The sequence below is a fragment of the Macaca fascicularis genome, chromosome 18 (assembly GCF_037993035.2).
Source record: "Macaca fascicularis isolate 582-1 chromosome 18, T2T-MFA8v1.1".
NCBI lineage: Eukaryota > Metazoa > Chordata > Mammalia > Primates > Cercopithecidae > Macaca > Macaca fascicularis.
Genome location: NC_088392.1, coordinates 10,304,102 through 10,326,966, shown reverse-complemented (window position 1 = coordinate 10,326,966; position 22,865 = coordinate 10,304,102). Strand labels below are relative to the sequence as shown.

Sequence of the window (22,865 nt, the reverse complement as noted above, 5' to 3'; positions counted from 1 at the left end):
AAAGTTTTGTGTGGACATGTGTTTTTATTCTTCTTAGGTGTATGCTGTGAGTGGAATTGCTAGGTCATATGAAAACTCCGTATTTAACTTATTGAGGAACTGCTAGAATGTTTTCCAAAGTAGCTACACTATTTTGCATCCCTACTACCAATGTTTGAGGTATCCAATTTCTCCACATCTTTGCCAATACCCATTATTATCCATCATGTTAGTTAGGCCATCCTGTGGGTATGAAACATTATCTCGCTGTGGTTAATGGGCAGGATTTTGAGAAGACCTAGCCTGAACTCAGCCAATCCTCAGATAATGTGCTGGAATCACAGCTCCAGGAAACTGGTCATGGCATTCTTCCTGTTCCGTTTCCCCCATCTGGCCTGTTTTCATTCCTCAACCTACTCTTGCTTGGTGAAAAACCAAAAGATATGGGGATGGAAAGGAGATTCCTGGTAGAGTATGTCTGTGTGGATTCTTTGGAGTCTTTCTTTTTGTAAAGCTCTGTGACAATTCTGATGAGAAGCCAAGTTCTGGAACTATTGCTCTGGACTTAAGCTCCCTTGGGGCAAGCAGTGTTTTCTGCTCATTACTCATATCTAGAACAATTTCCAGTCCATAGTGGATGCTAAATGTGTACTTATTAAATAAATGAATGAAACATTAGGATATTGAGGATTATGATAGAAAGATCTAAAACTCCGGAGAAGTCCTTCTATTTTGTTCACTAACAAACTGGATATAAAATGAGCGGAAAGCATTTGTTCAGCGTTGCAAAGAACTTGAAAACATTCCACAAAATCACAAAAACCTCCCTCTTAAATATTTATGCCTCATCATATGCATGAGAAATACTGGCCTTTTATTTCTAAAATCAGGGCTCTGAGGGTTGGCACTTGGACATCCTCAGCAACCAGGCATTTGAGGGGGAAGCTAAAGAATTGGAACCCAGATGGCATTTGAGGTCACTCTGCCTTCCAGATGTTGATAAAATAAGCTGAGATTCCATATCCCAATTTATTAAAAGGGCCAAGTTTTCTGCCAAATCCTGGATGTTTACATTATCGAGACCACTCTGCCTCACAGGTCCTGCTCACCTGATTGCGGATTATTTTACATTCACGACTCATTTTTCAATGCCTTGGCTGTTCTCTTTTTCTACCACCCCACCTATAGAACTAAGCCCCTGTCTGTATTCTTTGATTTATTTTTTAACTCCATCATCCTGCATTTGGTAGTTCATTTCCTTGAGGGTATATGACCCAAGGCAGGCAAATTTCTTTGCAGCCGACCACTGAAGGTTTGGGGATGCAGTGGGGGAGGCTTATGCCACAGCAAAACATGGGGATTAAAGCTGAATAGTAGACATTCTTTCCAAGGGCTTTCAGCCTTCCTGCTGTTTGGAATTTCTCACAGGAAGCTCCCTCCAGCCTCCCGCATGTTGGCTAGACTTTCCTCTCTCTTCCTTTCTCTGTCCTCATTCTCTTCTATTTATCCACATGCCTCTTTCTTTCTTGAGCAGAACAAGTTGGCTACCCATTTGTTTCTCTTTCTTTGTTTTAACCCAGCTATCTGGGCCCACCTTTCACACCCTAAATTTGTTTATATTCAGCAAAGATAGTACTCTGTGACTAGTGATTTATCTCTGTCTCTCTCTGTCTCTCTCTCTCTCACACACACACCCACACACACACACGCACACATGCACAGACACATGCACACACACATACACATGCACATATATACACACACACACAGAGTTTTCTTTATTGTATAGCTAATTGGTAAGTGCTTAGAATCCAGCTTCCTTGATTTACATGTAATATTCTGCTTTCAAAGCTCACACAAAGATATAGGTACATTCCAGCTGCCATGGTCAAGCCAATTTGTAATTGGTTGCCTGTAAAATGCAAGTAGCTGGACTTGAGATAATCACAGTCTCCACTCACACGCTGCCTCCTTGTCTTGTCCCTCTCTTCTCTGGCTCTTACCCACCAATGCCTAACAGTGAGCCAACCAGTGTTCATCGCATACCTACTATGACCAGGCCCTATGTTCAGCACTGAATAAGATAAAACACTAAACAAGAAAATTATGACTTCTGTTTTCATGAAGTTTATAGGTGAGGACTAAACTCTGATTTTTTTATTTTGCCCAAATTTCTATTTAAGGGGTCTGGAGACTCATGCCCTCCAAACCATAAATTCTCATCAGATGGGTTTTATTTAACCCGATATATCATGACTTAACTTTTCAATCTGTCTCTGGCATAACATTATGTGACAAAGAAGAAAACAAAATTATTTTACCTCAAAACCTGTTGCTTTGCCATATTTTGAAATGGTACTGCAAAGCCATCCTTTGTGAGGGAAAATTTGCACCTGTAAAGAATCTCTGTTAACATAGCTAGATCTTTTTCTTCCAGGCCCTTCCAATCCTGAAGAGATTAACTGAGATTCTAACACCTTTTAAAGGTCTGATTAGGAAATCTTTGTCATCTGTTCTCTAAGGGCAGCCACTATGAGACTTCAAAAGAACCTTGATCTCCACAATCTTTTTTTTTGTTTGTTTTGTTTTGAGATGGAGTCTTACTGTGTTGCCCAGGCTGGAGTGCAATGTCATATTGCACTATTGGCTATAGCCAATAGCTACGGTGTGTTAGCTTATCTGTGGTACTTCATACATAGTGATTATCACAAGGGAGTCATTAAAAACACAACAAACAAAACACAGCTTATCTTCACAGCTTCATTTTATGATAGCTATGCCTTTCCTAAAAGATAGTTGAAATGATCTCAGCCTCCTGGGTTCAAGGGATTCTCCTGCCTCAGCCTCCTGAGTAGCTGGGATTACAGGCGCCTGCCACCACGCCCGGCTAGTTTTTGTATTTTTTTTAGTAGAGATGGGGTTTCACCATGTTGGCCAGGCTGGTCTCGAACTCCTGACCTCATGATCTGCCTGCCTCAGCCTCCCAAAGTGCTGGGATTACAGGCGTGAGCCAACGTGCCCAACCTGTCTCCCCATGTTAACCTGAACTTTTCCTTTCCATTAATCCCAGGTCTTTAGACAAACTCAACCAATTGTCAACCAGAAAATATTTATTAAATTTACCTATAGCCTGGGAGCCCCCACTTCCCTCAAATTGTTCTGCCTTTCTGGACCAAACCAGAGTATTTCCCAAATGTATTTGATTGATGTCTCGTGCCTCCCTCAAATGTATAAAACCGAGCTGCACCCCAACCACCTTGGGCACATGTTCTCAGGACCTCCTGAGGGCTATGTCAGGGGCCATGGCCACTTATATTTGGCTCAGAATAAATCTCTTCTGGCATTTTACAGAGTTTGACTCTTTTCATCGACATAGGTAATAATGTATAATAGATTGCAAGTATCACCTTTGTGTAAAACTAGAATAGAAACATGTACAGCATTTTGTGCACAGTAGCCTTTAATACAATAAAAACTTCCTCCAGAATTCTTCCTATAAAATAGAGATTTGGTCCCCTAGTAGCCCCTGGGAAAATAGTGATGTGGAGTGTGTTTTTCCCATTATGACACTAAAAGCCTTTAAAATGGGTGTTTTTTATTCTATCACAGCTAAAAAGTTAGACATGTATAAATCCTGCTAAGCCCCTAAATGAGGGTTTATTATTACAGTGGAACCCTGCAGAGTTATTAGGTCAATAAAAACCTTAAAATTATTTTACAATTTTCATAGAATCAGAAATGAAAAATATTAGCAGCATTCTTTGGATTATAGGAACCAGAAAGTGTAATTAGTGGAAATAAAATATGTAAAATGACTAATACTGCTCAAGGAGAATATAAAATAAAAGCTCCAGAAAGCATATGTGACCCAATGCACATTTACTGTTTATTAAAAAAATTTTATTGCAATAGCTACGGTGTGTTAGCTTATCTGTGGTACTTCATACATAGTGATTATCACAAGGGAGACATTAAAAACACAACAAACAAAACACAACTTATCTTCACAGCTTCATTTTATGATAGCTATGCCTTTCCTAAAAGATAGCTGAAGTCATTTTATGATAATTCAATTGTGACAGTTAGAAAAAGACTTGAGGAAATGCTAAGGAAATTTTTGTACATGCTATAGACTCCTTCATCCATTCATTGTCTTACTATAGTTAGGATTGCAAGAGGTATGGAAGAATTACCCTCATCTTACAGAAGCTAATAGCTTCATTAGACACACAGCACATGATTTCATAACAAGTTAAATCAAAGGCAGTAATTACGCCAATAAGCGATGCTTTGGTTAGGCAAGACGGGTTACATCACTGGGCTGTAATGAACTGGATGGCTTTGTGGAGGAAGTAGTAGGATTTGAACCAGGTCCAGGAAAATGAATGAGTTTGAGACAGGCATAGAGGGATGAAGGGTCAGCTGAGGTGAAGGCACAACATGAACAAAATTAGGAAGTAGTGGCACCATAATGAACATTGGGTTAATTTTCTTTCCTGTGGCAGAAGATTTGGGTTGGAATGATACAGAAATAAAGGATTGCAAATCGGATAGGAATGTATGGTGGAGAAATCTGACAACTGGGGAAGGAGATTGGGTTTCATCTTGTAGATGGAGAATTCTCACCCTAGTAGTATTTCTGAGGATCCTGAAGGGAGCTCCATAGGAATGCAGACTTCTGGGCTTTTCAATGACTGCATCAGAAACTCGATGAGGTTTGAAGCCCTAGAACCTGCCATATTTTAAAGTTCTTCAGCTGGTCCAGCCTGTGGACCAAAGTGTGGGAGCCACTATTGCAGATGATAAAGAAATGCAGGAAGTTTTTGAGGGAGAAGTTTTAATGTGAATTCCAAGAAGCTTAGTTTTGCAGAAGGGAGTGTCTAAGATGACTTACTGGGGAAAAATATACCTGAGTTCAGGAGGCTAGCTGAAAAGCTGTTTCCCGGGCCCATTCATTAATATTTCCCAACCATTATTTATTAATTATTTTTTAAATACATTATTAATTATTTATGAATTACCTTCTATATGTGAGACATTGCTTTATAATATAGTCTCGAGGCTTCCATCCTTGGTGCCCATCAGAATCATCTGAGGTTTCTTAAGAGCCCAGTACCCCAGGCTGCACTCAAGGCCAATTCTCTAGGGGTGGACCCAGACATCATGATTTGTAAAAGTTGCCAAGTGATTCCAGTGCAGAGAGACCCTCTGCTGAGAAGAAACAGATGAATAAGAATTAGTGCTTCTTCCCTTTAAAACCTGCAGTCTTGTAGGGAAAATTAATCATGTGCAGAAACGTGAACATATTACCTGCAACAAAATTTAATAATTAGAGGAAGATTGAGATTCTGAGTACCACTTTGAAATCTGATAGACTTCATCTCTGGGTCAAGGTACTTGTCAGGGTCTAGGGGGAAAAAGAGGAATCAAAATAGAAGTGGGAAGAACTATTGCCCTAACAGCCCACACTGGGGTCCAAAAAATATTCTCTGAGTGCTCTGCAGGATCTTAACACCCTCAAACTCCTTACTCCTCTCCCTTCTTTGTTCCATCTTAGCAAATCCAAACCTCCACTTACTTCTACCTACACTTTTACAGCTGGCCATGGCTGAAGAAAAACCTGCAACCAGTTGATGGGTCTTATTTAACATTCTTGAGCACACACTGAAAGTGGTATTGCACTCCTGCCTGGAAAGTCATCCTTTTATTTATTTATTTATTTAGGAGACAGTGTCTCACTCTGTCACCCAGGCTGGAGTGCAGTGGCGCCATCTCAGCTCAGTGAAACCTCCGCCTCCCAGGTTCAAGTGATTCTTGTGCCTCAGCCTCCTGAATAGATGGGATTACAGGCACCCGCCATCACACGTAGCTACTTTTTGTATTTTTAGTAGAAACAGGGTTTCACCATGTTGGCTGGGCTGGTCTCGAACTCCTGACCTCAACTGATCCACCCTCCTCAGCCTCCCAAAGTGCTGGGATTCCTTTTAAAACTTAGGTCCTGTTACTCCTGTCCTTGAAACCCTACAATGACTACCTAGTTAACTTGGAGCGGCAGTTCTTACAGGGCGTGCATGGCCATACTTGTTCTCTACTCTCCCTATGTCCCTGGCCTCCACCACACCCAGGGGCTCCCTTGCAGGGCTTGGCATCAGCTCTTCCCTTTCCATGGAGCATATCCACTTGGTCAGCTCTCTCACTTCCTGCCACTCTTGCTTAAATATCTCAGAGAGGTTCACCCCGACCACTCACTTAAAATTGCAACTCCCCCTACCCCCAAAGGCATTTCCATCCTCTTACCCTAGTTTACTACTCTTCACAGCACTTACATCTTTTAACATACTGTGTATTTTCTTTATTCTTATATTTATTACCTGACTCTTTACTAAATGAAAACCTTCAGGAAGGAATTTTCTTCTGGTTGTGATCACAAATATCCCCAGGGCCAGAGTAGCAAGTGGTACAGGGTTGGCCCCTGGATGCATGGATCAAAGGGGAAGTGCTACTTCTGGCCACTTTGATGCAGCTGCCTGCGGACAAAGCAGGGAACCCCTGAGCCAAGCAGAGTCCTGCTTTAGGTGGGGAGGGGGTGCCTTGCTTGAGGGAGCTGCTGACAGTAGGCTCCATTGTAAGTACAAGTGGTTCCTTTTTTGGCAACACCTAGAAATAACTGGAGGTACCTCCAGGGCTGGAGGATAGGAGGTTACACCAGACTGAAAGTAAGAAGCACTCGAAGAGATAAATTGCTACAGGAGTTCAGATGATCAAAGAGAGAGTGAGTCATCACTTCTGAATGATGTCTGGATGTGGAGGCAGGTGAACAAGGAAGCCCAGAAGTAGGGGAGATGGAGGATGTTAAAAAAATAAAAGCTTCAGCCGGGCGCAGTGGCTCACGCCCGTAATCCCAGCAGTTTGGGAGGCTGAGGCAGGTGGATCCCCTGAGGTCAGGAGTTCGAGACCAGCCTGACCAACATGGAGAAACCCCTTCTTTACTAAAAATACAAAAAATTAGCTGAGCATGGTGGCACATGCCTGTAATCCCAACTACTCAGGAGGCTGAGGCAGGAGAATTGCTTGAATCTGGGAGGCGGAGGTTGCAGTGAGCTGAGATTGTGCCATTGCACTGCAGCCTGGGCAACAAGAGTGAAACTCTTGTCTCAAAAAAAAGAAAAGAAAAGAAAAGAAAAGAAAAGAAAACCTTCAGCCAAATTAAATTTAACAGAGTTTAATTGAGCAAAAAACAATTTGTAAATCAGGCAGCCTCCTGAGCCAGAGTAGGCTCAGGGTCTCCAGCACAACCACATGGCAGAAGACTTAGGGACAGAAAAAGGAAAGTGACATACAGAAAATGGAAGTGAGGAACAGAAACAGTGGGATTGGTTACAGCTTGATGTTTGCCTTATTTGAAGATGGTTTTCAACAGTTGGCCACATTTGATTAGCCAAAACTCGGAGATTGGCACAAGAGTAGGCTACTGTCTGTCTATTTTTTTATTTTTTGAGACGGAGTCTCGCTTTGTCGCCCAGGCTGGAGTGCAGTGGCCGGATCTCAGCTCGCTGCAAGCTCCGCCTCCCGGGTTCACGCCATTCTCCTGCCTCAGCCTCCCGAGTAGCTGGGACCACAGGCGCTCGCCACCTCGCCCGGCTAGTTTTTTGTATTTTTTTAGTAGAGACGGGGTTTCACTGTGTTAGCCAGAATGGTCTCCATCTCCTGACCTCGTGATCCACCCGTCTCGGCCTCACAAAGTGCTGGGATTACAGGCTTGAGCCACCGCGCCCAGCTGTCTGTCTGTTTACACCTCCACTTGTTACAGTTTGCGATGTACAGAAAAACCTTTAGGCCAAATTTAAAATATGTAAGGAAGCAGCTTTAGGCTAAACTTGATTTAACAAGGAATAGAAGGGGCTGGAGGAGAGTCATGTAAATTTCAGGAACTAGTGCAACAATAGAATGATACTTGGGTGCTGGGCTCAGGAGTTGAACTGCAGGTTTCTGGCTCAAATTCTGGTTTTATTTTTATCAGCTGTGTGATCACAGGTGCCCTTTTAAGCTTCTTGCTCCTTGGTTTCCTCATCTGTGAAATAAGAATAGTAACAGTGCCTTCCTTATAGGGGCTTTTTGAGGATTAATGAGCTAATATATAACAAATTTAGAACAATGCCAAACACATTGTAAACACTAAAAAAAATTGCTTAAAAAAAGACACTCAATTTATGTTGCGCAAAAGCACGATGGAGACAAACTATCCTGCTTCAGACAGAAAGTTCCAGGATCAATTTGGTCCCAGTCAATTTACAAGGGAGTTTTTCTCATTTTCCCCCTCTCATTTTCCTTCCCTCTTCTCCCCTTGTCTTCTCATGGAGCCAGTTAAAATAAGTATCAGGCAAAATGCAGACTCAGATGAGCAAAAGAGGAGGCTGTGCAAAGGAGAGGGCCGGGTTGTGAGCTGTGTCTATTTTGGAGTTCTCTGCAATAATTGCCTCTTTCTGACTTCCAGAGTCATTATATAGAAGCAGCCACCCCTTCAAATTTGTTTAAAACTTAGAGAAGTTTTGGTAACAGTAGGAGTTGAAATAAAGAACCTTATTATGAAAGAACAGACAGCCAGGCTTTGACGAGAGACTGAAAGAAGATGAAGCAAGGAAGAGCCGAGAGCCAAGAGTGATTTTGAGGTTTTGAGCCTTTGTGACTAAGAACATGATACATGTGGCCACTGATGCAGATTAGGAAGTCCAAGGGACAAATGATTCCCTGAGGATAATGACAAGCTTGCTTCTAGATATGTTAAGTATGAAATTCAGGTGGGTAGTACAAATGGCCTGGGGTCGTTGTGCAATAAGAAACTAGATTGGAAGGGAGAGAATAGAGGAGATAGCAGTCTCTTAACAGTTCCTTCTCCTTTCTAGTTTATTCTCTATGTTGCCTCCAGCCTCATCTTTGTAAATCACCAATCTGGTCAGGTGATATCTGTGTTTATCTAGAACATGTACTAATCTATCTGGCTTCGTTTCTTTGGTGGATTACTCGCAGTTCCCTGCAAGTCACAGTATGGATGAGCCTGAGCTTGTTTTCCTTTTCCCCCTAATCCAGATAGGCTGCAGGTTTATCAGAGAAGATGAATTTAGTTCATTGTCAACATGATGAGTGTAGATGGATGTCACAAAAAACAGGTTAACAAACTCCTTGTTAGGGTAATTGCAAGGATTAAATAAATTGAAGTGACATGATAACATAATGGGATTCTATAAATTATATCTTTTATTATTTATAGCTTCTCTAGAATAAGACAGTTGGTCAGTAGAACAAACACAGCCTGGTTTTTGCCTCCTGGTAGATTCAAACCCAGTGCTGTTTGGGTCACACAGAAAAGTAGAATCTCGCCCTGATGACGTCCAGAGGAACTTTTGTATATGTACTCATCCACCTTGAAGCTTTAGTACCCTAAGTTCCATCCGATACTGAGGCTTTTCTTTTCCTTCTTTCTTCCTGATTCACTGGAGATAAACAATCAAGATGGCCTTTTCAAAATGTCCTATTTTGCCCAGAGATAGTGCAGGTCAATATTGGACCTATGAAGCTTAGACATCAACTTAATTCATCATCTATGATGTTTTGTCTTAAATGCCTAGTAGAGGTGTCTTTTTTTTTTTTTTCTGTCTTTTTTGATAGTGAGAGCAGCTTGTGCTCTGATTTTGTCTTCATGATCCTGAAATCCTTGCTATCCCTGATTTTGAACAATTCTATTGTAAATATCCCTGGCTTGAACATCAGTTGTCTGACTGGTACCTAAGTGAGATCACTTGAGGTTTTTCTGATGATGCAGGGAATCATGGAATTTAAGGATGGAAGGGATATTAAAGTTTTTTTCAGAGTAACATCACACACACACACACACACACACACACGCAATTACTGGAGTGACAGCTTTGTGAAAAGGTTAATCTCTAGTTAAACATTTCTGTTCTGGCCAGGCGAGGTGGCTCATGCCCGTAATTCCAGCACTTTAGTGGGAGGCTGAGGCAGGAGTTCGAGGCCAGCCTGGCCAACATGGTGAAACCCTGTTTCTACTAAAAATACAAAAATGAGCTGGGTGTGGTGGCACGTGCCTGTAATCCCAGCTATTATGGAGGCTGAGGCAGGAGAATCGCTTGAACCTGGGAGGCAGAGGTTGCAGTGAGCCAAGATCACGCCACTGCACTCCAGCCTGGGTGCCAGCAAGACAAGACTCCATCTCGAAAAAACAACAGCAAATGCAACAAAATATTTCTGTTCTGTAAGCATGAAGAGATTATAATAATTACAGCCCCATGTGCGATACCAAAACCTCAGGAGTAACCAAAATATCTAGTAGAGAAATAAGTCACCATTATACAAGAGGTAAAAATTATATCTGTGGATATTTGTGAAAATATTTGTTATGATTTCAAATGAAAAAAAGCAGAATACAAACTTGCATTTATATGACTCTTGAAACTAACCATGGACAAGAAGATGGGAAAACATGGAAAATAAAAATACTGTTATGCTTGGGCTAAGAGGGTAATTTTTATTCTCTTTTAAACATTTATAAATAATCAATAATTGTACACATTCAGGGTTCATACATCAAACCAATGAAAACAATAAGTTCGTTTTACATTTTCTTTTTTTTTTCTGCTTGAAAACAGAAAAAGTAAAAAGGAGATACTAATTTACAGTGGAATTCTCCAGGGGTCAGAGGCAATGATTAAAAAAAAAAAAAAAAAAGTTTTAATTTTTTTTTTTTGAGACGGAGTCTCGCTCTGTCGCCCAGGCTGGAGTGCAGTGGCGCCATCTCGGCTCACTGCAAGCTCCGCCTCCCAGGTTCACGCCATTCTCCTGCCTCAGCCTCCCGAGTAGCTGGGACTACAGGTGCCCGCCACCACGCCCGGCCAATTTTTTTTTTTGTATTTTTATTAGAAACGGGGTTTCACCGTGGTCTAGATTTCCTGACCTCGTGATCCGCCTGCCCGGCCGACCAAAGTGCTGGGATTACAGGCGTGAGCCACCGCGCCCAGCTAAAGGTTTTAAGTTTATTAGAGAAGCTAGTATTCCATATCCTCCCCAACCCATTTTATCTTATTTTACCTTTCCTTTTGTGTGTGATGGAGTTTTGCTCTGTCTCCCAGGCTGGAGTGCAATGGTGTGATCTTGGCTCACTGCAACCTCTGCCTCCCAGGTTCAAGGAATTCTTCTGCCTCAGCCTCCCCAGTAGCTGAGATTACAGGCACGCGCCACCATGCCTGGCTAATATTTGTATTTTTAGTAGAGACGGGGTTTCGCCATGTTGGTCAGGCTGGTCTCAAACTCCTGACCTCCAGTGATCTGCCCACGTTGGTCTCCTAAAGTGCTGGAATTACAGGTGTGAGCCCCCACGTCTGACCTCTGGTATTTCTTAAGTAGCAAATGTACATCCTATTTAGGTGCTGAATCAAGTAAAGGGCAAGTAAAAAAAAATTTAGTTTTAGTCTAAATTGGTTGTAAACCTAGGCATCTAGGAAAAGTTGTACTGGAGAGTACAACTCTGTACCCTTCAGAATAATTCAACGTAATTTTATGAAAACCCTCTTGGCACTTGGTTAATTGGATAAATGAAAAGAACTTGTAATCTCCACTGTAAAGTAAAGTTGTAACCAATGATTTGGCTTTTCCATTTGGTTAAACTTTGCTCTCAGTGCAAATTGTCACTCCGCTGCGTTTTTCTGTTTCCTCTTTGCTGACATTTTCCTTGCTAATGATACAGGGGTTAAGAAGAAATCACTTAGGCAGGTAACAAAGGTATGGCAGTCCTCAGTAAGGCTTTGTTTTCTTTTCATGAAAAGCAGCCCCAGCTCATTTTCTAACAAAGAGCAGCCTATAGAGTCGAGACAAGTGAATGCCTGCAGGAACTAGGACTAGACATGTTCAAGATGGCGGCGCCATCCTCCCTGCCCTTTGTCAGTCACAGGCGCAGTAAAGAGCAGATAAGATGGCAGCCATCAACTGGAAAAACCATTTGCATAATAAAATTGGGGGGGGCGACCAGCCTTCCACGCACGCTATCTAAACGTCATACCTGATCCAACCAATCTGTGAACTCTATGTAAATCAGACATGGCTTCCTCAAACCTGACTGGTCCTTTCCACTGGGAGACTGCCTTCGCTATGGAGAGATCTGGTTTTCTTTCTCTTCTGCCTATTTAAACATCTGCTTCTAAACTCCTTGTGTGTGTCCATGTCCTAAATTTTCCTGTTGTGCAACGACGAACCTCAGGGTATAGACCCCAGACAACGTAGCTGCTTCACTAGGGAGGTGACCAGTTCATGGGACTGGTGACTTTAGCATTTGGCCCAGAAGGACAGTAACTGAAAGAGCTCTTTTATCCAGTGTCAGCTGGTGGATACATCGGCCTACAAAAAATGTGAAGTCAAATTGAGTCTCTTTGAGGTGACTGGAGCAGAGCTGGGAACAGAGACGTAGAGCATGAAACTGTTTTTTTTTTTTTTGTTTTTTTTTTTTTTTTTTTGAGACAGAGTTTCGCTCTTTTTGCCCAGGCTGGAGTGCAATGGCGCGATCTCGGCTCACCGCAACCTCCGCCTCCCGGGTTCAAGCGATTCTCCCGCCTCAGCCTCCCGAGTAGCTGGGATTACAGGCATGTGCCACCACCCCGGCTAATTTTGTATTTTTAGTAGAGACGGGGTTTCTCCATGTTGGTCAGGCTGGTCTTGAACTCCCTACCTCAGGTGATCCACCTGCCTCGGCCTCCCAAAGTGCTGGGATTACAAGTGTGAGCCACCGCGCCCGGCGAAACGTTTTGAAATAATTTGAAATTTTGCCACTATGTTTTTTAATAAAACTATTCTAATGAAGACTATTTTTAAGTAAAAATCCAACAATCAAATAGACTTAAATATATAAATTCATTCTCTAAAGGCAAATGAATTCGGTATTTAAGGAAATGCAAAGGAAACAGCACTTCAGACTACACAGATATCCAAGCATATTAGGTGGCTGCATGTTATATTATAGCGTAATGGCCTGGTTTAAACAGTCTTGGATAATGATTAACCAAAAAAATGGACTTTGGGCCTGAACCTAACTCTCCTAAGGTTGTGGGCATTTGTACTGATGTAACAGTGTTGCTAGATCAACGGGAAAAACATTTCCAATGGGACAGAAAAACACACTTACTGCTGTCTCCACCCTCTCACTCCCGGGTCCATCTGTGTGTTTGGAGAATGGAAACACTTAGAATGGTTGCTACGGTCTTGAACATGTCATTTAGATCTCCTTGATAAAAGAAAACTCATTCCTCTTTTATTTTCTCTTCCCAAAGTGCATGATCCATGTGCTTGCTCTACCCCACTCCCCACCACACCTACTCCTTTTGATTTGTTCCTTTTTATTTATTTATTTATTTATTTATTTATTTAACTTTCATACTTGATACGAGAGACAGCTCATGTAACTACACTGCAACATAGCTGCACGGTGCGGCTGACACATCTTCCCATTGAAGCCCCTTCTACTGCTTCAGTCCTGATCTTTTCAGTGTTTGGTAAATGAGGCAGCCTGGAATAAGGTCCTAATGTCAAAAGAGTTCAAAAGGAAAGTTATTCCTGCAAACATCCTCCCTCTCGCAGAGGATTCTCCATAGCCAGCCAGAGCCCTGGCGTGTAGGGATGATCAATGTTCAACAGGCCTCAGGGCCGGAAGAACCCCCGTGCCACTTTGTGGACTGTGGATCACCTTTTGCTTGTCTCCTGCCAAATTCCCTCCCTGGTGCTCTGAGACTCTAGAGCGTGTTTGGGAAGCAATTTTTGTACACAGACCCAGATAAATGTGTCTGTCTGATAAAAGCATAAGGCTTAAGGTGACTAGCATTTTTCTTCCACAAGGTTAGCAGTTTTGTTAGTGGAAATACATCTAACCTATCAATTAAGTTATAGCCTGGAAGATGCATGACGAAATGCTTCTGAGTGAGAATAGCCTCGAGTTTGGAGAAAATCAGAGATCCCATTCATGATTAGAAAGCACCAAGCCAGGTCAACTTGGAGGTGAATTGATTTCACCACATGTGTTAGTTTACTAGGCTGCTGTAACAAAGTACCACAAACTGGAAGGCTTACAACAACAAAAGCTTTTTTTTCACAATGCTGGAAGCTGGGAAGTCCAAGATCAAGGCAGATCTGGCTCCTGGTGAGGGCCTGCTTCCTGGTTCATAGACTGTGCCTTTTCATTATAACCTCACGTGGTGCTAGCAAGGAGCTCTCTGGGGGCTCTGTTATAATAAGGGTGCTAAGCCCATTCACAAAGGCTTCACCCCCATGACCTAATTACCTCCCAAAGGCCTACCTCCTAATACCATCACTTTGGGGGTTAGGATTTCAGTATGGGAAGAACCAAACATTCAGACATTCAGGCCATAGCAATAAGACGTCCATAGCAATCCACGCCTTCATGCTCCAACCCCCAGTGCTCCCTGAGTGCATGTACGTCTGGGCATCGGTGCTCTTTGGAAGTGTTTAGCTGAATGTAAAGGTTAGTAGCACCTTATCCAGGGAACAGCTGTTGTAGCCCCTGTCAGCCCGATTCTGGAGAGAACAGATAACAGACAGTGTTTAAGAAGTAGGATGGTCTCCAAGTTAAATGACTGTCCCAATCCCACAGCATCTGTGACCAGGGCTCACACCCTTTTTTTTTTTTTTTTTTTTTGAAATGGAGTTTCACTCTTGTTGTCTGGGCTGGAGTACAATGGCACAGTCTTGACTCACTGCAACCTCCGCCTCTCGGGTTCAAGCGATTATCCTGCCTCAGCCTCCAAAGTAGCTGGGATTACAGGCGCCTGCCACCACGCCTGGCTAAGCTCACACCCTTTGACATTTCCCCCTTTCCCTCTGCTTCTATGAGAACTTGGCTAACTCCTGACAGATTCCATCATCCCTGCACTAGTTCTTAACTTCTGACAGATTCCACAATGCCAGGTCTTGAGAAATGGGAACCTATATCTCATTAGGTTTCCTCCTTTAAAAGTTCAGATGGGCATTTCATCTTACTTAAAATGATCAAATTTGATACTGTTCAAGAAATAAAAAACTTTTAGCCAATTTATGCTGATCAGTATAAAGTTGTGTTTGATTTACAATAAATTTTAAGTGAAAACATGCTATCAAGCTTAAATATTATCATAAAAGTTTTAAATATAAGAGAGAATACATATCTTTCGTAGAATAGAAAGTTATCTTTGTATACCAAGTCCAGCTTCATATATATTTGAATATATATTTATGTGTGCATGTGTATAGATGTTTATATACATTTACATATTATAATGATATTTTGGGCAGGGTGAAAGTTATCTTTGTATACTAAGTCCAGCTTCATATATATATACACACACACACAAATATATATTCAAACATATATATAGATGTATACACACACACACACACACACAGACAAATATATACAGAGAGTCTACTTAGTCTACTTGACCTGTCAGTTTGAGAGAAGTATATAATACAATACTGTAGACCAGGGCTTGTCAGTCTTGGCACTGTTGGCATTTTGCCCCATATATCTCTCTGTTGGGGGTGCTGTCCTGGCATTGCAAGTGTTTAGCAGCATCCCTGGCTTCTACTCACCAGATGCCAGTAGCACCTTCCTCCACCCTGTCCAATTTGTGATGACCAAAAATGTCTCCAGTTGTCACCAATGTCTCATGGGAGGACAAAATTGCTCAAAGTAGGAACTACCAGTCTGCAGTGATTACAGTTACACTTAATTATCTGTGTATTCTTAGAGGTTTTTTTTTTTTTTTTTTTTTTTTTTTGAGACATGGTTTCACTCTGTTGCCCAGGCTGGAGTGCAGTGGCATGGTCTCAGCTTACTGCAACCTCTGCCTCCCAGATTCAAGCGATTCTCCCACCTCAACCTCCCAAGTAGCTGGGATTACAGGTGTGTGCCACCACGCCTGGCTGATTTTTAGTAGAGATGGGGTTTCACTATATTGGCCAGGCTGTTTTCAAACTCCTGTCCTCAAGTGATCCACCTGCCTCGGCCTCCCAAAGTGCTAGGATTACAGGCGTGAGCCACCAGGCCAGACCAAAGTTTTTGTCATATATATTTACCACTATGCTATTTAGTACCTAATGGTTCATCACTGTAATATTTTTTTCATGGCTTTTTTTTTTTATCATTACCAAGTCACTCTGATGTTTTAAATTAAATGCCATATTATCTTTTCATGAAGATTGCTATTTCTACTACTTTTATTTGCATTTTCCTGAATAAATTATGGCTCAGCCTTTTATTTTCAACCCCTTAATACAGTTCCTAGTTCAACATTTCTACCACTACTGCCACACATCACTTGGCCTCCTGCAGATGTTGTGAAGCTGAATCCATTTCAACCACAGTTCTTTGTAAGCACAGGCAGAGTTGTGCTGTGAATAGGGAAAGCACCTTTTTTGACCTCACATCTTAGTCAGTTTCGGCTGCTATAACAAAGTACCACAGATTGCATAGTTTATAAACAATAGAAATTTATTTCTCCGATTTTGGAGACTGGAATTCTGAGATCAGGAGGCAGCAATGTTAGGTTCTGATGAGGGTCCTCTTCGGGCTTTCCAGCTAATTGTGCACTCACAAGAGGAAGGAGGGCACCAGAGCTCTTTAGGATCCCTTTGGCAAGGTCACTACTCCCATTGACAAGGGCTTCTCTCTCATGACCTAATTATCTTCCAGGGGCTTCTCCTCCTCCTGCCATCACAGTGGGGGTTAGGGCTTCAACGTACGAATTTTGGGTGGACACAAATATTCAGTCCATAAGGCCTCACCTTGTGTACTGATACTGAGCTGTATTACTGAAAATTTGAGAACCTTATATCCCACAATTTTCTGCTCTTAATGTATTTGTTGGACTTTAAGTAGAACACATTAGGTCTAATATTCTTTTCAGTGGAGTTATTTGTGAGGTTTGATGCTGCCAAAGGAAAAAAATAGATTCTTTCTAACCGCAGTGAGTAAGACCCTTGATTTTTGAGTCTGTTTGGGAAGCAGGATGGGTACAGTCATGCTCGCTCAGGTGCAGCCCCACTCTTCCTACTTGCCTCTGATTTTTGTGCTTAGGGAGAAAAGCTTCTGAGAATGCAGCCTCTAGAAATGAGCATGGCTTCCGTGCACTGAAAATCTTGCTGAAAAGCTCCTTTTGTTTCTGGGATATACCAGATGGAGTGTTCTCTGTACAAACAAACATTCAAAATCCTTGAGAAAAGATATGTAGGTTACAGTTTAACTTTCACTATCTCTACTAGGAGGGGGACAAATTCCTGAGGCAAAGGAGTTGCAATAGAAAATCTTGAAATTTAGGCTGGGCATGGTGGTTCACGCCTGTAATCCCAGCACTTTGGGAGGCTGAGACGGGCGGATCACCTGGGTTCAGGAGTTTGAGACCAGCCTAACCAACATGGAGAAACCTCGTCTCTACTAAAAATACAGAATTAGCCGGGCATGGTGGCTCATGCCCGGGAGACTGAGGCAGAAGAATAGCTTGAACCCGGGAGGCGGAGGTTGCGGTGAGCCGAGATGGTGCCATTGCACTCCAGCCTGGGCAATAAGAGCGAAACTCCGTCTTAAAAAGAAAGAAAGAAAAGAAATTCTTGAAATTTAAAGAGTACGGCGAATGTTCCATTCATTTAACGTTGGGTAATGAATTGGAGCTGTCCTTCCTGGTCCCGCCCCAAGGGTCCACCCCTTCTGCCAGGACTGGTTTCCGCCCACTCATCTGTCATCTTGCTCAGTCGTCACCTACACAAAGCCTTCCTTTCTTCTCCGCAGGCAGTGCTGACGGCTTCCTCTTCACTGTCCCCAGCTCTTTGTGTGTGCTACATTTAGAATGAAACAAATTGTTCTGTAATGATTTGTTTACATATCTGTCTCTCCCAGTAGGTAATGAGCTCTTTGGAGTCAGGGACCACATCTTCATCATTTTCAGACACCCATCTCCTTTTGTTGAATTAATCTTTGAGTCTATTTTTAGATTTTTCTGAACTCCTTTTAGAGATTCCCATTGTCAGTAGCATAAACTCCAAACTTCACTTCTGTTGAGTGCTTTGACACCCCAGTGAGACTGAATATTTACAGCTCTCCGAAGACTCTGGGCTCTCTCTCCCCTTTCTTCTTTTACCAATAATGTTCCCTTTGCTTGGAATGTGTCTGCCCAAACACTAAACATCAACTACCCTTTCTTTGTTCTGGGTTAACTCTTCCTCATTCTCAAGATGGGTAAGAGCACACCCTGGGTGTTGCTACAGTATTCTGTGATTTTCCCAATGTATCATTTAGCACACGCTGTTACGCTGTTACTGTCACCCCTTACGTGTCTGTCTCGCCCTCGAGGCTGGATGGTGCTGGAGTTGCTGTATGCAGTTTCCCTGCCTCCTAGCAGAGGGCCTGGTACTCAGTCAATGTTAGTAGGATTATGTTTCTTACAAAAGCCACATAAAATATCCTGAAACTTCATAGTAATGTAGAAAAAGTGTGTAATCTGAAATAGAAATGTTGAGTTCTTGTCCAGATTCTGCTATTTACAACTGGGGAGGAAAATAAAATATAAAAGTTTGTCTACGTTTAGAAGAGCAGACATAAGTAAAGAAAAATCGGCTCCTGCCAGGAAGTAGGACTCAAAGTGCCAGGATAGTGAAGAAACAGACAAGCTAGCTTAGCAGCAACTGGGGTTAACAAGGTACAACAGGAGAGGCCAGGCGCGGTGGCTCACGCTTGTAATCCCAGCACTTTGAGAGGCCGAGGCGGCGGGTGGATGGTTTGAGGTCAGGAGTTCCGGACCAGCCTGGCCCACATGGTGAAACCCCATCTCTATTAAGAATACAAAATCAGCCAGGCGTGATGGCGCATGCATGTAATCCCAGATACTCAAGACGCTGAGACAGGAGAATCCCTTGAGCCTGGGAGGTGGAGGTTTCAGTGAGCCAAGATTGTGCCACTGCACTGCAGCCTGGGCGACAGAACGAGACTCTGTCTCAAAAAAAAAAAAAAAAAAAAAAGATACAACAGGCGGAAAGGGGGCATCAGCTCCTCGTGTTACCAAATGGCCTGGCAATGCAGGAACCTCAAGTACGGGCCTCTGGCCCAGGCAGATGGGCGACACTGAGATGGCCCTAGGGAAGAAATGAAAGAAAAGAATTGGTTTTTGATTTGGATAAAGAGAGGATCTCAAGCCTGAGGTTTATTTATTTGTGCCTATGCCTGCTGTTGATTCCCTGGTGAAGCTGCTGGAACAAATCCACATCTGCCTCGTGTGGCCTCGCTGCACGGAAGGGAGACAGCAGAGCTCATGCTTTGGCAAGGCTTTCCACATGTTGGAAATGTGACAGCTGCCTGGACTGCTCGTCCTGGGCTTTGGCAACACCGACCACCTGTGCATGAAGCAGTAGGTCATTCAATGTCTTTGAGCCTCAGGATTTCTCTGTAAAATGAGGATATATATTTACAATATGAATCTCAGACAATATTAGCTTTGAACTTTTTAGATATAAAATTGTTTATGCCATCTGTCCCTGGCCACTCATAGAATTCAACGACGATCTAGGAGGGCAGGCATGTGTCTGGGGCCCTCTGTGTCCCCATGGAACTGTCCAACCTTGCTGTCACACACAGTCAGTGTTTTAAAATGGAATTTACTCTTTGACAGATGTGCTGCTATTTCTCTTTCAGTCTCTCTCATGGCTTAGATACCTCGAGCCTGGATGGCCAGGGCAGTGCATTGCATGCAGTGCAGATGGATGAGCATTCAAAAGGTGGCACTGTGGGGGCTCCTGGACATTGCATGGGCTCTGGAGTCAGAATGAATTCTATCCTTGCTCTGTGTGACCTTGAGCAAGTCTTGTATTACTCCTCCAAACCTCGGATTACTATTTGCAGTATGAAAATAACAAAGCACCAGGCCGGGCTCGGTGGCTCACACCTGTAATCCCAGCACTTTGGGAGGCCGAGGCAGGTGGATCTCGAGGTCAGGAGATCAAGACCATCCTGGCCAACATGGTGAAACCCCGTCTCTACTAAAAATAAAAAAATTAGCCGGGCGTGGTGGTGCCTGCCTGTAATCCCAGCTACTTGGGAGGCTGAGACAGGAGAATCGCTTGAACACGGGGGGCAGAGGTTGCAGTGAGCCGAGATCGTGCCACTGCACTCCAGCCTGGCAACAGAGTGAGACTCCGTCTCAAAAAAAAAAAAAACAGAACAGAACAAAGCGCCTACCTCCTTCCTGCGTGACGTGGGGAGCCTCTGGGCCGATGCATGTAAAGTACTTCCCTGCAGGCAACACCCCAGCATAATCAGCAGGCAGTGGATGCCAGTTACTCTGGCTCCTTAGTGAGTCCTGAGGTGCACATGTGAAGTGGTTATTGTTATCCCTACTTTGCATGTGAGGAGAATGAGCCTTTTCATTAAGTGGCTGATTTGGAATTTTTTTTTTTTTTCTTTCCCAGGATAAGGTCTCACTCTGTTGCCCAGGCTGGAATGCAGTGGTGTGATCATGGTTCACTGCAATTGTAATCACCCAAGGGGCTTACCTTGCCCGCTGCCTAGACAGAGCTGATTCATCAAGACAGGGGAATTGCAATAGAGAAAGAGTAATTCATGCAGAGCTGGCTGTGTAGGAGACTAGAGTTTTATTATGACTCAGATCAGTCTCCCTGGGCATTCGGGGAGCAGAGTTTTGAAGGATAACTTGGTGGGTGGGGGAAAGCCAGTGAGCCAGGAGCGCTGATTGGTCAGAGATGAAATCCTAGGGAGTCAGAGCTGTCTTCCTGCGCTGAGTCAGTTTCTGGGCGGGGCAGGAGGGGCACAAGATCAGATGAGCCAGTTTATTGATCTGGGTGGTGCCAGCTGATCCATCAAGTGCAGGGGCTGCAAAATATCTCAAGCACTGATGTTAGGAGCAGTTCAGGGAGGGTCAGAATCTTGTAACCTCCAGCTGCGTGGCTTCTAAACCATTTCTGATCTTGTGGCTAATGTTAGTCTTACAAAGGCAATCTAGTCCCCATGCAAGAAGGAGGTCTGCTTTGGGAAAGGGCTGTTACTGTCTTTGTTTAAACTATAAGTTTCTCCCAAAGTTAGTTCAGCCTATGCCCATGAATGAACAAGGACAGCTTGGAGGTTAGAAGCAAGATGAAGTAAGTTAAGTTACATCTCTTTCAGTGTCTCAGTCATAATTTTGCAAAGGCAGTTTGAATACCTCAGCTTCCCAGACTCAAATGATCCTCCTGCCTCAGCCTCCCACATAGCTGGAACTAGAGATATGTACTACCACACCTGGCAATTCTTTATTTTTTGCGGACATGGGGTTTCACTATATTGCCCAGGCTGGTCTCAAACTTCTGGGCTTAAAGGATCTTCCTGCCTCAGTCTCCCGAAGTGGTGGGATTATAGGCATAAACCACTGCACCCAGCCTGATTTGGGTTTTGAACACAGTTCTGTCGGACCCCTTGAGAGGAGCACTTTTCACAGTGCTGTGCTGAATGAGAAGTAATCCTTAAACTTAACGGACTTCCTTTCGACTGTAGAGAAGCTATTGCCCTTCTTTTCTTCTTCCTTGTCTTCAAGGAAGTTCTTCTTTTGTACTAGAACCCCAATGTGATCAGGGCCTTTTTTCTTATCCACGGCCAGGCTCTCAGGGACCGGGATCCCATTTCCCCCAAGCATAAGTCCTGGTGAGCTTAAGTCAGCTGGAATGATAATGATCACATTCTCTCTGGTGAACAGGCTCATGGCAGTTCTGGGGGAGTTGGGAGAGAGGAGTAGTCTTTGGGCCAAAAAATAAACACAGCTGGTAATGACCCAACAGAATGGTAGAGAGAATCTGAGTCCTTGAAGTTGCTGTGGATTTGTTTAATAAAACCATTCGGCAACCCACTACCCCACCTATTTTTATGTCACATAATAGGACTTTGTTAGGTGAGATAATACAATTCACTTAAAGTTACTTTTAATTAGGATTTATTTTATATTTATCTGTCTGTCAGTATCCATGGGGGATTGGTTTCAGGACCTCTCTCAGATTCCAAAATCCACAGATGCACAAGTCCCTGCTATAAAACGGTGCAGGATTTGCATATAACCTACGCACATCCTCCCGTATACTTTAAATCATCTTTAGGTTACTTACAATGCCTAATACAATATAAATACCGTGTAAATAGTTGTTATACTGTGTTGTTATGGAATAATGGTAAGGAAAAAAGTCTGTACATGTTCAGTACCATCACAACTATGCATTTTCTTTCCCAAATATTTTTGATCTGTGGTTGGTTGAATCTGTGGATGCAGAACTCATGAATATGGAGGGCTAACTGTATTTACAGCCAAAAGCATCTCAATGGATTTATCATCAGAGGAATCAATGAAGAGGGCTGATTAATGCAGTCAAACCTTTGAGGGATTTGTGAACACTAGAACCACCATTTCAAATCTGCAATAGGCGATCTGTGAGTGAATTATGGCATTTTGGGCTTGGAAGAATGAGAAGTCATCATGCCTAGTGTTTACTAAATCTTTTTCTTTTTTTTTTAAATTTTTTTTGTGAGACAGAGTCTCACTGTGTTACCCAGGCTGGTATTAAACTCCTGGGCTCAAGTGATCCTCTCACCTCTGCCTCCAAAGGAAATCTATGCTGATCATTCCAGTTACCTATTTCTGCAGAACAAATCACCCCCAAAAGTTAATGACTTAGAACAACAAAAAATCATTTTATTATTTTGAAGGTCAGCTTTATGTATGAGTGTGGTTTGGTTATAGTAAAGAGTAATTCAAATACTCATTTAGCTTGTTGCTGTGGAGGAATTTTGTAGATGTAATTAGCATCGACAATCA

The 22,865-nt window shown here is 42.9% G+C and overlaps 1 long non-coding RNA gene across 1 annotated transcript; it reads right to left on the bottom strand.

Moving 5' to 3' along the window:
• Window positions 1-16,227: 16,227 nt before the first annotated feature.
• LOC135968298 (uncharacterized) lies at window positions 16,228-20,705 on the bottom strand. Its single transcript, XR_010582971.1, has 3 exons — window positions 20,566-20,705; window positions 19,235-19,460; window positions 16,228-18,521 (listed from the first exon to the last, which is right to left on the bottom strand). It is a non-coding gene; the product is annotated as an uncharacterized lncRNA (long non-coding RNA).
• Between the last annotated feature and the right edge of the window lie 2,160 nt (window positions 20,706-22,865).